At 44.9% G+C, this 18,111-nt stretch overlaps 1 protein-coding gene across 1 annotated transcript in view; it reads right to left on the bottom strand.

Annotated features, from left to right (window-relative positions):
- LOC144805753 (uncharacterized) overlaps positions 1-18,111 on the bottom strand; it is a 385,948-nt gene that overhangs the window by 124,713 nt on the left and 243,124 nt on the right. The window lies entirely within an intron of this gene.

Here is an 18,111-nt window from a genome sequence, read left to right as displayed (position 1 = left end):
CATCCCCAAAACTTACCGCAGCATCCCGCAAAGGGAAAACGCATACAAAATGCTGACGCAATGGTACTACACCCCCCTGCGACTCAGCAAAATGTTCCCCGCTTCCTCGCCGTTGTGCTGGAGGTGTGGCACTGCGACTGGCGACTTCGTACACATCTGGTGGTCCTGCCCTACCCTAGCTGTCTTTTGGAAGGAGGTCCTCAGTCACATCAAGAAGGTGTTGGGTTTCCCCCTCCCTGAAGAGATTTGCACACTCCTACTGGGCATCCGACCCCCCACACTTAGGGCCCTCACGCGCAGCGACTGGATCCTCACCCTCCACATGCTAGGTGCTGTCAAACAGCTCATTGCCCTGTACTGGAAGCGAACAGAGGCGCCGCCGATAGCATCCTGGTTCGTGCGCCTCTGGCAGATCCTGACTATGGAACTACTCACAGCGCGGATACAATTCAGGGGGGTGCGCTTCAAGGCAGTGTGGGAACCCCTGGTGCGCCTCTTGTGCTCGATTAGCTATACCCGACACATGCCACCCAGGCTCCGCGCTCTGCAATTGTTCGAGGACGCCCTCATCCCTGCTGACCCCAGCAGACTAGAGACTCTTAACCGCTAACCACAGCGCCGCTTTGTGCTCTGCACTCCCTGTTTGTGGCCACGGGTGTGCCCCTCTACCTCCTCCTCACCTTGTCACTGCTAGCTCCTTTCCTGACTTTACTTCCTTCCTACTTGCCACTCTGGCTTCCACCCCTCTTTGGGGCAGTTAGGTCCCTGTTGGGCCTGTTGAAAATGTGACACCATTGCTATTCCTCACATACGTGCCTACCCCACGCAACGGCGCATTGCCAGCTTATGGACACCTCTTGCTCTGCTCTCCCCTAAGCCACGCGGCCGGCCCCCCCCTCCGGGGGTTGTAGGCAGGGCGCTGTGTTAATAACTCCATCTCCCCTGTCTAGTTCTACCTACTGGCTCTTCCATGCGCGGCCGGCTCCGGAAAGGGGTTGTAGGCTTATCGCTGTGTTCACAATAAAAACAGATTTGAACAAAACCTTAATGAAGGCCACACCTAAAAATGCCCTGTTGTGCAGCATGATTTAGACGTGGTATGTTTTTCCTTTCGAAGGTAAAATTGTAAACATATTTATTGTTGTTGCCACCTAAAACATTATCAGTAATTGGGAAAATAATAATAAGTGGTCCTGTGATGCTTGTTGGAAAGAGATGTGTTTAACCACAAAGTGGATGGAATTCAAGTTTATAACTTAATTGCTAGTGTAGAAAAATGTATGATTTTGAACCCTACGAGGGGGTTCTTCTCCAGAAAGTATTCATGTCCGTATCATAAGTCATAAGTCAAATAATGCTGATGAAGTCAAAAAGCCTCCTTGAACATTCAAATTGAATTTTAATTACAATATAAATGAATATTGTTGACGATATGATTATTGTTCACAATATTTCTCTTAGTATTTTAATTTCTATACTTATTTGTGTAAAAAAAGTAATTTGTATTTGTTTTTCTATATGTTGGAAGCATTACATTAATGAAATCCCTGTATCCCACCTTCTTTCTTTTCTTTCCTTTCTTCATGAACATTTCCATTGTTGAACTTTTTAGGTTCCCTCATACTAAGAATTTTGCTCTACATAACTACGCTGTGTTACAGAATGCTATGTTACAGTATGTTGAGTTCTATGTACCACTTTCTTCTAATATATGTTTGGCAGCTCATGTTTATTTATGCTTTATTAATTAGATTATGTTTATTAGGTTTTATTATTCAATAAAATGTTTCAAACATAAAAAATGAGAAATGCTGTGTGTTTACAACTGCACCCTTTTATTGTACGGGTAATCTCAAACATTTTCCCTGGGGTCAAAAGGATAATGTTACTTACCCAGTAAGCATCTGTTCTTGGCATGTAGAGCTGTAGATTCACATGCTTTCCATACTCCTGCAATCTAGTGTTGGGTCTTGGGTTTGCAAGTTGTTTTTCTTTGAAGAAGTCTTTCCAGTCACGAGGTAGGCGACTCCTCCTTTTGGTGATAGTGCGCATGGGCTTCGACTCCATTGATAGATTGTTTTCGAGCAGAGGGTGAGAATGGAGTTAGTAAAGGTAGAATAGAGATGTCTATGTGTTTGTATTTAAGTAAGATGAACTGCAACAGTTGTAGGTACCTGGGGAGGCAAGTGGGCGCATGTGAATCTACAGCTCTACATGCCAAGAAAGATGGTTACTGGGTAAGTACCATTATCCTTTCGAGGCATGTGAGCTGCAGATTACATGCTTTGCATAGACTATACAGCAGTAACTCCCAAAGCGGTGGCTAACCTGTAGCTGTTGCTGTTGTTTGAAAAAGCGTTTTAAGAACTGCCTGGCCTACATTAGCCTGCTGCCTCGGTAACACATCTACACAGTAAGGTTTGGTGAATGTGTGCGGTGTAGACCATGTTGCTGCCTTACAGATGTCAGCTAAGGAAATATTGCAGAAGAAGGCCATAGTCGCACCTATTTTGCAGGTGGAATGCGCCCCAGGGGATATTGTCAAGGTTATTTTCGCTTTCACATAACATTTTTTGATACATTTGACAATCCGTCTTGCAATGCCCGATTTAGATATAGTATTGCCTTTGTGTGGTGGCAAAAAAACAACTAAGAGTTGTTTTGTCTTGCGAAAATCTTTTCTTCTTTCCACATAATATAGTAGAGCTATTCTAACATCTAATGTGTGTAGAACTCGTTCTGCTACAGAATCAGGTTAAGGAAAGAACACAGGTAACTCGACTGATTGATTGATGTGAAAAGCAGAAACCACTTTAGGTAGAAATTTGGGAATGGTTCATAGAATCAATTTGTCTTTATGAAGTTGAAAGTAAGGTTCTTGTATAGTTAGGGCCTAGAGTTCACCAAACCTCCTTAAGGAAATTATTGTGATAAGAAAAGCAACCTTCCCAGAGAGAAATTGTAATGGACACCTGTGCATTAGTTCAAAAAGTGGACCCATCAGCCTTGTAAGGAATTATGTTCAAGTTACATGTTGGTGCAGGTGGGACTCTTGGCAGTATTACTCTTTTTAATCCTTCCATTAAGGCTTTAATAACTGGTACTCTGAATAGAGATAAGTGTTGTGTGTTTTGTAGGTATGCAGCTACTGCTGCTAAATGCAAGCAAATGGATTTGTAGGCTAGTCCAGATTGCTAAGTGTAAGAGGCAACAGAGGAAGTTTTGCACTGAGGCATCAAGGGGATTGATATTGTTATTTGTACAATAGATAACAAATTGTTTCCATTTTGCTGCAAAACATGCCTTAGTAGTAGGTCTCCTAGCCTCCTATAGGATATTCATAAAATTGGGTGGTAATTGTAAATAACCAAACTCTATTACCTCAGTAGCCAAATCGCTAGGTTGAGTTCGTTGGGATTTGGATGCCTGATTTCTCCACGGCTCTGAGTGAGGAGACTGGAGTTGAGATGCAGCTTTTGATGTGGAACTACTGAGAGCTCTAGCAGGGTGGTGAACCAAGGTTGACGTGCCCATGTGGGAACTATTAGAATCAGTTTGAGGGATGTTTGTCTGAGCTTCCGAACTACCAGTTGAATGAGTGGGAGAGATGGAAAAGCGTAAGCAAATATCCCTGACCAGTTCCTCCATACTTTTTAGTCACAAAATGATTTATTTTCATTTATAGTTAAGTTTCATTAATCAGACCATATGTTTTCAAAGGAGACTCACGTCAAAACAGTCAAATCAATAACATACAATAATGTGCATAATATATACAAGTGTACAGGGGTTCACAATGGATACTCAAGATTCAAGACACCAAAATAACTTTCTACATAACAGATACATTCAAAGTGAATTGCAACGTAAAAAACATTTCAACAAGGAAAACTGATACACAAAAGAAACCAGTCCTTTCATTCAAATACCAGTGGACAGGCGGAAGTAGGGATGGAATTAGACTGCTTGCCTGTCTCACAAAACCTGTGACGTGTTTATTAATTTAAAGGATTAACAGCGGGTTCCACCAGAGTGATATTAGTCAATCCTAGCTGCACCCTTCTTCCTTGTCACAGGCTGGGGGTCAACGCGTTTCGAACCATATTAAATCGTGGTTCTCCTCAGGACATGGACTGGGTAAATTCCTCACTGCCCGGCACACACAGGGGCTGTGGGAGTGAGGGTTATCTGCAGGCGGGGGTGAGAACGAAGCCTTTTGTTTTGGTTGACTTGGGTTTTGGGTTAAGGGGCTTTCGGTACTCACGGTACGTTGACCTTGCGGCAAGTCTTCTTCCGCATCTGAGTCCGATTCAGGGATGGAGACAAGTTCTTCCTCTGCCTCTTGTGCGTTGAATTCCTGTTCGAAATATTTGCCAAAGATGTCCTGCATGTAGTCGACGTTTAGAGTTTGCATCTCGTGACGTCAAGCCCGACTATCATGGAGCGTTTTCTTTGATCAGAACGATCATCACATGTCACAGTTCTCTTTGTTGTGCTCCGGAAACAAGCACAAGTTGCAAACTTCGTGCAGGTCAGTGTGCGTAACTTAGTGCGGCACCAAGGGCAGAATTTAAATGGGGTCCGTTCCATCGACTGCAAAGTGGACCGAAGAGGGTAGGCTGGACGGCCTTTCCAAGACCTCTGATTGAAGTAGATGTTTTTTGACGGACACGATACGCAGAGAAGTGGAATACGTGTTCGAAAACAGTACCGATGCGGGTAAAGTGGATTGCACACCGGGGGGAACCCGAAGCAGAGTGCAGCAATAGACATCCGAACCCGATGGCGCAAAAAAAACTATCTAACAATGGAGTCGATGCCCATGCGCACTATCACCTAAAGGAGGAATCACCTACCTTGTGACTGGAAAAACTTCTTCGAAGAACAACTTGCAAACATCCAGACCCAACACTAGATGGCAGTGTGTATGCAAAGCATGTGATCTACAGCTCACATGCCTCAAAATATGGTCTGCTGGGTGACAGAGGCCCACATTGGCATCAGCAGGGAGAGGGTCAGGCAGGGGATTTGGGGGGATGTAAGGTTATAAATAGGGGGAACAAAGCCTGTACATTGTGTGGACTGTGACTCATGGGGTTATCGAGGGCATAACAAACTGCCCTCTAAATTAATCCCCTAGTGTTTACATGAGACGTTTTGAACCTGGGTTTCTTCCTTTTAAAGAAGTAAACGGGGAGACTCCTGACACTGAATTAGGAGTGGTGTGATATGACCACAACATTTTCCTTAAGCTGTCTACAACTGATTCTTTGGTCGACATGGCAAGTTGAATAGTGTCTTTAAGCATTCTATTTACTCTTTCCACTAATCCATTGGATTGGGGGGAGTACAGAGGAGATTTGATGTGGGCAATAGATAAACTGTCCAGGAAATCCCTCATTTCATCAGAAGTGAATTGCACACCATTGTCCGTTATCAACTCACTAGTTCAAGTTCAAGTTCAAAAGACCTTTATTCGAATTTCTTAAAATTCATAAAAGTACCGATCATAACATCAACAAATCATGATAATATATATACATACAAATGATTAGTAAAAATAAAACATATGACATTACATTCCATACAGTGACAATACAATATATTTCAGAACAATATGCTACATTTCCATAATAACACAATTAAAACTGATTACTATGTTCAGGGATTTTCCATCGACTTGCGTGCTCGTATGGCCAATCTTAAAAAAGAACTGGTGCGAAAAGTTAATTCATCACTATCCAGAGCAATCAACATACTATATGAGTCTTTGAGAGTCAGTGGTCTGGATTTTTTAAAATACGGAGTTAAAAACCATTTAATAAATTTAAGATAAAATTTACAAAAAAATAAAAAGTGCAAATCATCCTGAATACTCACACCATCACAGGGACATAAGATAGAGTCAATACTGTGACAGTAACCTAATGGAAAGGACAACATAAATTTTACAGTGCCTGCCCTTAAACGAAACAATAATGATCTCTCCCAGCTGGTCATAGGCAGGGAGAGATAGGGTGGCAAAATCTGTCTACACAGTCCATTCCCTATAAATTTCATTACAGTTGATTTTTGCGATTCACTTCTTAGCCTTTCACTATTGTAAAGTGCATATAGTGCGTTACTGACCTCAATTTTATCCTTTAATTCTATAGTCATGGGATCGCTAAACAAAGTGCCTCTGTCAACTTCATTTAGTGATTTAGAAACTTCGGACAGCCATGGGATCCTCATTCCGTGATCACTACTTAAGCAGTCCTTTATAATATTTTGAGTAAGAGCAGCAGCATCATTCCTCCAGATTCTAATCCAGAAAAGTGCAGGTCTTGCTCTAATAAAATCGCTTATATGTGGAAGATTTAATTCACTATGACAGATAAAATTGGATGAGGAGATCGGTGCACCCAACACTTTCCTACAAAAGCGATTTTCCTCCCTTTGGATGCAGAGGGTGTTTCTCGATCCCCATACCTCTGCTCCATACGTGGCAACAGGTGAGCACTGTAATTTAAAAATCTTTAAAATAGCCTTAGTGGCACCTATTTTCTTTGGGCGGGGGAGACTCAAAACAGAGTTGTTGGCCTTCGAGAACTTGCTCGTGGCGTGGGCCAAATGCCCACTCCACGAGCCGTTCGCAGCGAAGACCAAACCTAAATACGGAAATATAGGGACAGATTCCAATTTGTCTGTACCTAACTGTATAGTGTTGAGTTTCCTTTTGCCAGGGCCGCAGGACATGATAAAAGATTTTTTTAAATTGACCCTCAAGTCCAGATCCTTCATGAACTTAACAAAACTATGTACAAGCAGACGAAGAGCGTTAGGAGTGCGGGCCATAAGCACTGCATCGTCTGCATATAGGAGCACTGGAAGTGGTTTCCCTAAAATGATTGGGACATCTGTGGTAACTTTTTTCAGGCAGGTGGATAAACCGTTAATATAAATGATGAATAGCAGGGGTGCTAAAACGCACCCCTGCCTCACCCCCTTCCAATATCAATGGCTCCTGATACCTCACCGCCCATCCCAATACGTACCCGTGCTTTCAGGTCAGTATGTAGATAGGCTAAAAAATTTACAAGAGTGATATCAAGGCCATTGGTTAAAAGGATGGACCAGAGCTTCGATCTATTAACAAGATCAAAAGCGGATGAAAGGTCCATAAACGCGAGATAAGTGGGGGAGGAGCGGGCAATACTATATTTATCAATTATCAGTTTTAAGTTTAAGCATTGCTCCACTGTTCCTACCCCACTACGGAACCCCATCTGACATGGATCTAAAAAGTCAATGTCAGTTGCCCATTCCAGTATTCTATGGAAAATTATACGACCCAATACTTTTAAAGTATTGTCCAAAAGGGAGATAGGGCGATAATTCGCAGGGTCAGACCTATCTCCCTTTTTATAAATTGGGACAATAATACTAGTAGCCCATGTAGTCGGCATGGCTGTTTTTGGGAGACTATTAAAAATATTGAGAAATATGGGTGTCCACAAATCAGCATCATATTTAATAATATCAATGGGGAGACCATCGGGTCCGGGTGCCTTGTTTCCCAGACTCTCTTTTATAGCTGTTTTAACTTCATGATCTAGGATTAATAGACCACCTGATTGGCCAAAGGTAGGAAGAGGAGGATGCTCCTCTAAGGGGGCTGCATAAATACCAGAGAAATGGGCCTCCCATGCTGCACTTGTTATATTACAACTAATTTGGGTAAGTTTCTTTCCCATTTCCCTTGTCTTTCTGACAGCCGACCAAAAGGGACCGCTGCCACCCAAGTTTGCACTGATTACCAAAGAGTACCATTGATCAGAAAGTAGGTTAGCCTTCCGTTCTGTTGTTTTGAGTTTGTAGTTTTTCCTGGCTAATTGGACGGTGGCTTTACACCTTGGTTTTATAGAAAGAGCCTTTCTTAATTCTCTGTTTGCCAGGGAACATGATGAATCGAACCACCTTGGCTTTTTACCTTCCTTGGGTAATGGGACAGACAAAAGAGTTTTGATAGTTGAGCACAAAACTTCAAAATTGGCAATTATTTGGTCATAATTATCACTTGGAGACAAACAAGAGTCAATCAGATGTGGGTATAGCGTTTGCACACTGGCTAAAATAGCCTCACAATCTACTCCCCTCCATTTTAACCGAAGGCCATCAATTGATGGGGTAATGTCCCTTGCACCATTTAACTTCGCAAAAATCGCACTTGGAGCAAGATCCAAAATTACAACCAATGGATTATGGTCACTAAGGGGTGTTTGTACCACAGAAGTTGTTACTATACAATCTGTTAACAGTGGTGATGTGAATACATAGTCAATGGTAGAACTACTATCTCTACCAATAAATGTTGGAGCATAAGGGGAATCAGATGTATGTCCTATTCTCAGAGCATCATCTAAATCAAATTCAATGAGTAATTTGGACAATTCCGAACCTCTACGCTCAGCTAGATCAGAATAAATCTGATTAGCAGATCCTACACTCACTGCTAATTCTGCATTGAAATCACCCCCTATTAAAATACCTGACTTGTTGTCTACTGAAATGGAGCATTCCAATTTACTTAAAACCTTGGATAATGCCAAAAAATTCTTATTCGGTACATGATAAAAATCATTATTATAAAAGTTAATTAAATAAACTGTGGTCTTTGACTTCAACTTATATTCAAGAATCTGGATATTGGAATTACCAGGACCGTCGTTCTGCAGGTTTCTAATTGTACCGCCTGCGAGAATCTTAATCCCAACAAAGAGGCCACCCACTGCTCGGCCAAAACTCGGTTTAGGCGATGTTAGGCTGAAACAGTGATAGCCCTCTATATACAGGTTGTCAACAGCCCATGTTTCCTGAAACATAAGAATATATGCATCATTAATTATCTCGATCCATGCAGGATCCGATAGTTTGGATTCCAGTCCTGCGACATTCCAGCTTAAGATTGATAACCCATGAATATTACGTTGGTTACCAGGACTTGCCCTAATGCTCCCTGCTTTTTCAAAAGTAGTATTAACAACAACAGGGACATTACTATGAACGGGCATCAATTCCATGGTTTCCAATGTGCCATTCAAAGCCTGACAGTCTACAGCTAATGCTGAATATCCCTCTTGTGTACTGACTGAGACTTGGCTGTGGATGTCTATGTTGGGAATTGAATCCAGTCAATCCTGGTCATCTAGGTTGGAAAAATATTCAAAACGATTGTACGTAGGAATGTTAAATGTTGACCTTACTTCGGTTATCGGTTGAAACTGATAAGGGTCAGAAGCAGGATAAGACCCATCTCTATAGTTGTGTTGGTGCATGTTTGAGAATTGAAAATGTTGCAGGGGGTAAGAAGGGGGTACTGCTGACATTGGGATCTGGTTCCGCCAATTATTATGGCCGTTCAGATGGCCAAAATCCTGGTTTTGTAAGAAAAGCGGTGATTTGATCCTTGCACCAAAATTCGAATCTTGAAAAAAGGTAGTGGGGTGGCTCACCATGACTTGTTTTTGGGGTATCAAATGTCTATAAAAATAGCCTAGTGGAAGGAGTGTGGTGTTAAATTCCCAAGTTGAGGGCGATGGGGCACTAGCTAGTGTTTTCTCTGCCCATTTAGGGTTCTTAAAGTTGATGTTAACACAATCCCCCTCAAACTTTTTTCTGAGGGGGCCTATCCATCCCACCCCCTGAGTATTAATAATCTCCCTGGCTCCTTCTATGGGGAAATTGCAATTTGCATTTAACCAGTGAAGGGTTTTATTTTTGAGGGATGGAAGAGTCTCCTCTTGGTCCTTCCTTAATTTGGGAACATTAACTAAAACAAGGACATAAGCCCCGCATTCTGGTGGTAAATTAATGCGGGAAGGGGCCTGTCTATTTGTTTTTTGTGGTGGTTGGGCCAGAGTAGAGCCACCTATGGAATTGGGAGGCTGGCCCGCCATAGGCACGGTTGTCTGTTTGGTATTATGGTCCTTCCTTATAGATGAGGCTGCATTATTATTGCGGTTAGTTGTTGGTTGGCTAGCACTTATCCCCTTCGGTAGAACTGGGGCTGGTTTGGGTAAGATAGCTACATTTGTAGATAGTGCTTGGGAGGTATTGGAATCAGGACCTACTGTTTTGGTGGAAATAGATTTAGTTGCATCATTTGCAGCATTTATTTTAGATAAATTCTGAATGGGGGTGATTAGTTCAGCTATTTGCTTTTCTATCCGGGTGAGCCTGCTTTCAATGGGCGATAGATAAATACCAAGAAGTTCACCCAGTTTTGCCAACATGTAATCGTTTGCTATTTCGATGCGGTCATTTGTTTTACCATCCTTTTCTACTTTCCCACCCTGCTGCTCCTCTTCTCTTTCTTTGTCCTCATAATCCTTGGTAGTCTCCTCAGTCCTACTTATATTCGGATTTGAGTTAAGGTTAGCATCTTCCCCCGTTTGATTTTGGGGCGGGACATGTTTACTAGTCTTTGAAGATTTACAGTTAGGTGCATATTGTTTTTGTTGTTGTTTTCGAATGGCACCCTCTCATCTGCCCCTTATTTCCCTAGTATTTTCTACTGATATAATTTCAGGGGAAGGGGTCATATGTAAATCAGGGGTCTTCTCTAGATCCATACTGATGTCTGTCTTGGAATCTATGAGGGGAATAGAAGCAGATAGATTTACTTCATTTGGGATGGTATGAATATCGACACACGTATTTAATAACGGTCTAATGTTAGAGGGCAAAACCTGGATAGGGGTAGTTGCGGAAGCAATAAGTCCCAGGGAAGAACGTTTGGCATGGGCAAGATCTTGTGAAACCCTGCGTTCTAGAAGAGATATACCCTGGTTTATAGCATCATTGGCCTTAATTATAAAGTTATCGATAGGGCCAGTTTTGCAACTTCCCCCAGCAGCTGCTGTTCTACTACGGCTCCCCCTTGGAGACATGCTGACAATAAGTAGTAGTAAACTGATGCAGTCACGTAGTAGGAAATAGAAACCTGTTGGGCACTTCAAAAATCAATCAATTATACAAGTACCCGGATACCTAGGACATATTATACATGGCCACGTGGTCGGTAAAACAAGTCACACCAGGTAAGTAATATTTGTTATGTTCTTTCTCCCAATCCAGGTGTTAGCAGTTTACTCCTTAGTCCTTAGTGCAATTTACCACACACAGAGTCTAAATATATAGTCAGATACCTTAAAATAGGAACGTAAGAGGGCTGCACCCGTCCCGTCCTCCTTCGGCCTCTAGAGGGCCACAGAGGGCCCGCCCTTTGCCCGGGCTTAGCCCCGGGCACTCCAGCGCGCGACTCGCGGGGCGAGAGGGGGTGTCAGCCTTTTACTGGCGCCTCCGGGCGCTCTCGGCGCGTCACGAGCGCGCTGCCTGCCTCAGGGGCCGCTGGGAAGTGTGGACCCCGGTCTCGCGGTCAGCCTCCCGGCGTCTGCCTTCTACCGCCGTTCCCCTCACGGCTCCGCCCGATGGCGGTTTAACAGGTGAGTCACTGGTGTTCCCCCACTGGCTCCTGGGGGGTCTGCCTTTTACTGGCGCCTCCGGGCGCTCTCGGCGCGTCACGCGCGCTGCCTGCCTCAGGGGCCGCTGGGAAGTGTGGTCCCCGGTCGCGGTCAGCCTCCCGGCGTCTGCCTTCTACCGCCGTTCCCCTCACGGCTCCGCCCGATGGCGGTTTAACAGGTGAGTCACTGGTGTTCCCCCACTGGCTCCCGGGGGGTCTGCCTTTTACTGGCGCCTCCGGGCGCTCTCGGCGCATCACGAGCGCGCTGCCTGCCTCAGGGGCCGCTGGGAAGTGTGGTCCCCGGTCGCGGTCAGCCTCCCGGCGTCTGCCTTCTACCGCCGTTCCCCTCACGGCTCCGCCCGATGGCGGTTTAACAGGTGAGTCACTGGTGTTCAACTCACTAGGAATGCCCTCATTCGAAAAAGTTTCTTTGAGAAATTCGATGAGATAGACTGTAGAAATGGAAGGAATAAACTTCGTCGTTATCCAATGGGAATGATAATCTATCAGAACGAACATACATTTTTGAGATTGACTCAATAAATTCAATGGACCTATAATGTCCATCCCCAGTTTATCCCAAGGTTTGGTGGGAACAGTGACAGGAATAAGGGGAGCCCTACGGACATTCTTTGACTTATCACTAGCCCCACATTCAATACATTCCTTTACCAGCTCTTCAATTTGTGTGTCCATTTTAGGAAACCAATAGCTTTGTCGAATTTTGCTTTTAGTCAAGCTTCATCCTGGGTGCCCTTCATGTCCAATTTTTATGATGCGATCTCTCATTCCAACCGGGGGAATTATTTTGTTACCCCTCCAGACCAGGTCATCAATTATGGACAACTCGTCCTTCACATTCCAAAACTCCTGGAGATCCTCATGTACTTCATTTATTTTCTCTGGCCCGGCGTTAGAAATCATTTCTTTCAATTTGCGCATTACATCATCTTCCAAAAGTGATTTCTCCCACTCATCTTTCTTAATGGCTGGAATATCGATTGCCAGGATGGTTTCCTCCTCTTTGTTATCTACGGTTTCATTTTCCAATAGAGGCATACGTGAAAGGTAATCCGCGAATTTTTTTTTTGATCCAGGGACATGTACAATGGAATAGTTGAACCCTTGCAGTCCTAAAACCCACTTGGAGATGCGTGGAATGGTATTTTCTAAAAGTTTGGTGGCAAATAACGGGATTAATGGTTTGTGATCCGTTCTCAAGCAGAATGGAATTCCCCACAGGAAGAATTTGAAATGGTGAAATTGCCCAGGAACACGCAAGTGCTTCTTTTTCAATCGTGGAATAATTGACTTCAGCAGTCTTCAAGGTTCTTGAAGCGAAGGCTATCACTCTTTCTTCGCCCTTTACCATTTGAGTAAATGAAGCACCCAGGCCTTTATTACTTGCATCAGTAGAGAGTGTGGTCTTTGCATTCGGATCAAAAGAGTGCAAGATTGGAGCTTCCGAAATGGCATCTTTGATGTGTTGAAACATCGTGAGAGAGCTCTCCAACCCCAATCCCGGAATCAACGACATCACCCCGTCGCAAGACCTCTGCAACTCCCTCGCCTCCTACTTCCACAACAAGATCGCTGACATACACAACAGCTTCAGCACACAAACAACGCTCCCCACGACCGCACCAACGCCCCCCACCACCACCCTCAACGCCTGGACACCGATCAACCTCGAAGACACCATCCGCACGATGAACTCCATCCACTCCGGATCCCCAACCGACCCCTGCCCTCACCACGTCTTCAAAAAGGCCGACGCTGTCATCGCACCCCACCTGCGGGACATCATCAACACCTCCTTCGACACCGCCACCTTCCCTGAGAGCTAGAGGCACGCCGAACTCAGCGCTCTACTAAAGAAACCAACGGCGGACCCCACCGAACTCAAGAACTACCGCCCCATCTCGCTCCTCCCGTTTCCAGCCAAAGTCATCGAGAAGACCGTCAACAAGCAACTGGCAGCCTTCCTCGAGACTACTGGATCCCTCGACCCATCTCAGTCAGGCTTCCGGGCCAACCACAGCACCGAGACCGCCCTCATCGCTGCCACCGACGACATCCGAACCCTGCTGGACAACGGAGAAACAGCGGCCCTCATCCTCCTGGACCTCTCCGCGGCATTCGACACGGTCTGCCACCGCACCCTAGTGCAGCGCCTCAGCAACGTCGGAATCGAGGAGAAAGCTCTGGAATGGATCACCTCCTTCCTCGCCGGAAGGACACAGAGAGTCCGCCTGCCCCCATTCAGATCAGAAGCCACGGAAGTCATCTGCGGCGTTCCCCAAGGCTCCTCGCTCAGCCCCACCCTCTTCAACGTCTACATGAGCCCCCTTGCAGCCATCGCACGCCAACACAACCTGAACATCATCTCCTATGCCGATGACACCCAGCTGATCCTCTCCCTGACCAACGACCCCGCCACCGCCAGAGCCAACCTACACGAAGGGATGAAAGACGTGGCCGAGTGGATGACGACCAGCCGCCTGAAACTGAACACAGACAAGACGGAAGTCCTCATCCTGGGCTCCTCACCCTCCGCCTGGGACGACTCCTGGTGGCCCCCCGCCCTGGGCAACGCACCCAAACCGACAGACCACGCACGCAACCTGGGCTTCATCCTGGACTCCTCCCTCTCCATGACCAGACAAGTCAACGCCACCTCCTCGTCCTGTTTCAACATCCTGCGCATGCTACGTAAGATCTTCCGGTGGATCCCCACCGAGACCAGGAAGACGGTCACCCAGGCCCTCGTCACCAGCCGACTGGACTACGGCAATGCCCTCTACGCCGGAACCACCGCCAAGCTCCAGAAGAGACTCCAGCGGATCCAGAACGCCTCGGCGAGACTCATCCTCAACGTCCCCAGACGAAGCCACATCTCCAGACACCTGAGAGACCTGCACTGGCTTCCGATCAACAAAAGAATCACCTTCCGGCTCATCACCCACGCACACAAAGCCCTGCACAACCAAGGCCCGACCTACCTCAACAGCCGCCTCAACTTCTACGCTCCCAAACGCCATCTCCGCTCGACCAATCATGCCCTCGCAGCCATCCCCCGCATCCGCAGAGCGACAACAGGAGGAAGGTCCTTCTCCCACCTGGCCGCCAAGACTTGGAACTCCCTCCCGACCGACCTACGCCTGACCCAAGACCACCTCTCCTTCAGGAAGAAGCTCAAGACCTGGCTGTTCGAGCAGTAGCGGACCCCCCCCCCCAAAGCGCCTTGAGACCCTCCGGGTGAGTAGTGCGCGGTATAAATGCCTATGATTGATTGATTGATTGAAATGTTTGTTGATGTTCCATTCTCCATTTGAATTTGGATCCCTGTTTGAGTAGTTCTCTTAGAGGTTGAACTTGGTCAGTAAAGTTCTTCACGGATTTTGACATATACTCAACCAGGCCCAAAAATGATTTCAGTTCATCTTTATTTAAGGGGGCAGGTGCAAGTTTAACAGCGTCTACCAGGCTTGCCTTGGGTTTGATACCTTCACTTGAAATCATGTGCCCCAGATACACCACTGACTCCACACCAATCTTGCATTTATCCTTCTGAGTCGTGACACCAGCTTTGCTGAGTTTAGACAATACTTCCTCCAAGATTTTGTTGTGCTCACTTTCAGATGCTCCATAGAGTAAGATGTCGTCTTGGAAGCAGACTACTTTTTCAAGACCATGCAGGATGTTTTGCATAATACGCTGAAAGACTGCGGCCGCAGATGTGAGCCCAAAAGGTAATCTTGAGAACTGATATGCTCCAAACGGGGTTATAAAATACGTGAGGTGCTTAGATTCAGGATGGAGAACAACCTGGTGGTAAGCGAGGACAGATCTAAGACTGAGAAAAACTTAGCACCTTGAATGGCCATCAACATTTCATTAATGTTGGGGAGGGGGTGTCTATCCACCCAGATGTTTGCATTCAAATCCCTGAGGTCAACACAGAGGCGGATGCCCTCCCCCCCCTTTTGCCGCTACGACAATGGGGGCCAACCACTCAGAGCTTTGTATACGCTCAATGATCTTGTTTTCTTCCAGTCTGTTCAATTCATTTTGTAGGGGTTCTCTTAAAAGCAAAGGGATAGACCTAGCTTTGTGTACTGCAGGCTTTGAATTTGGCTTAAGCTTGATTTTGTGGAGGAACCCTTTAAGCTGCCCCAACTTATCTGTAAACACTTCTGGAAATTTTTCACACACTTCGTTTCCCACCGTAGGCCTATCAATAAGTAACACAGGTTCAGGGGGATTAGGGTCTAATTTGATACCTAGGTCTTTTTGGTGCTTCCACCCTAACAAATTGGATCCCTTTTCCGTGATATACACTTTTCCCAATGTAGATCTATCTTTAAAGTTAATCTGCATCAACATACCAACCAGAGGAATGGGATTGTAATTGTATCCTCCTGGTTTAATATCCGGAGGCAAAAGATTACAGTTTTTATGCCCTGAATTTAGCTTGAAAGAAGTTTCATTTATCAATGTGTAGGGCAAACATGAATCCACAAAAACCTCATATGCAACATTATCAAGAAATATTTCACATTCGGGATAAGAATTTCCATTTTGTTCTCCAATGTTCAACACTTGGAAAATAATGTCCCCTTGCAATGTTTGTTCAGAATCTTGGACCACCATATGAGTAGTACTTTTCTTATCATGGCACACTATTGAAAAGTGACTTCTTTTTTTACAATTACTACAAGTGACACCCCTTGCTGGACACGTCACATCATTAGCCAAATGGTTTGGGTTACCACATCTATAACATTTGGGCTTGCTAAGCTGAGTACTTTGTTTATTCATCTCTGGTTGGGAAGGTTTACATTTGATATCTTTTTGAACCACTTTGTGCACACAGTTGTCACTAATTTGTTTCACATCATTAGCTTCCTTCATTTCATTCATACAGTAGCTTGTATGCTCTATACTAATATCTAAAGCTCTCTGTAAATCAGGCGCTTCTGCTAAAAGTCTCTCCTGAATCTTCTTTTTACATGTGCACCTAACTAATTGTTCCCTGATTAAGGACTCTGTGAGCAAACCAAAATCACACGTGGCTGCCAAACCCCTCAAAACAGCAATGTAATTCTTTACTTTTTCATTTTTCCCTTGAACACGTAAGAAAAATTTATGTCGCTCAAGTACAATATTGATCCTGTCCCCAAATTGTTCTGCCAATTTTTTAACCGTAGCCTCATACACATCTGGTTGAACTACTCCATCACCCCCCACATTGATGTTAGCACCACCATCAGCTGTCTCAGGCAAATCCTCAAACACATCCCTTACATATTTACCCAAATTGTGAAGTAGAATGTGTTGCTTCCTTAAGTAGGAAAACATATTACCACCAATAGCAATCAAGTATGACTCAAATAAGTGAAACCATTTTTTCCAAGAAATCAGAGGATCACCTGCCTCATCCAAAAATGGCGGTGGCTGGGACATATTTAAAGCAGTCATGTTAAAGAAAAAAAAAAAGAAAGGTAGAATGAATGTTAAGAAGAAAAGTGGAGGAGGACGATAAGAGGAGAATAACCAAAGAGAAAACAGAGGGAACTATCACTTTTTAGTGACTATAAACCAATTGCCTCTGTGAAATGTACTAGAGAACACAATAAAAGGAGACCAGAGCTGTGCCAATCAGCGAAGAAAACGCTAGATGGCAGCTGTGGAGAAATAACTAAACTAAATGTTCAATAATAGTGGAAACACCGGAATGCACATTCTGAATTTTGAACATGTTGTACATAGAATTTGGTAGAGATAAGAGGAGAGACCTTAAAAACCTTGTTGGCGCTAGAAAGGTTAACACCTCTTATACTGTAAAGATATCTGAAATGAGATTTAGGAATGCCGTGAAGAAAGAATTCCTTGTGGAGAAAGTAGCTAAAGAGCATGCAAAACTTTATGAAGAATAAAGTCAGTCACATATCCCTCGACGGCAACATTCTAGAGCAGGCAACCGTATAGATGCTTAAAGTCAGTCACAAGTCCCTCGACGGCAACTGAATTTAACTCCAATTGGAAGTTGTGCTCTAAGAACAGATTGCAGCTTCACTGACAGAAAAGATGAGTCACAATACTATAATGAATCCCTCGACGGCAGGACAGGCCCCTCAACCCAGCTTGTCGAATAACATTAACGGAGCTTCCTACCTTTTCCGCGCTTATCAAGAGTTAGTTACGATGCGCAGCAAGTCTCTGGGACGGCACAGAAGTCAGGAAACAATGATGGAAAGGCAGGTTCCGCTCTTACCTCGTCACGGTTCTCCTCCCAAAGCAGTCCGTAAAAGAGGAACTGACAAAAGGGAAAGCGAGGAGGGCGGAACGGATACTCCGAAGTAGATTCCTGTGACAACAACCAGGCGGAGCTGAAGAGCGTCTCGTTACCCAGCAACTCCTTTGCAAACACTCAATCAGCTTCCTGACAGAAGAAGGCGGAACTGCTCGACTGCTTCTGAGGCAAGACGTCGCGATGCTTCAAATTCTCCCGCTTCCCTTGAACGCCGCGTAGCAGCCGATGACACCCGCAAAACAGGAATAGGATAGCCAGCACAATCCACTGATTGTCGCACTGACAACCACGA

Source organism: Lissotriton helveticus (genome assembly GCF_964261635.1).
Source record: "Lissotriton helveticus chromosome 1_1 unlocalized genomic scaffold, aLisHel1.1 SUPER_1_unloc_22, whole genome shotgun sequence".
Classification (NCBI taxonomy): Eukaryota; Metazoa; Chordata; class Amphibia; order Caudata; family Salamandridae; genus Lissotriton; species Lissotriton helveticus.
The sequence above is the reverse complement of the archived record's forward strand: the minus strand, read 5'-3'. Positions and strand labels throughout refer to the sequence as shown.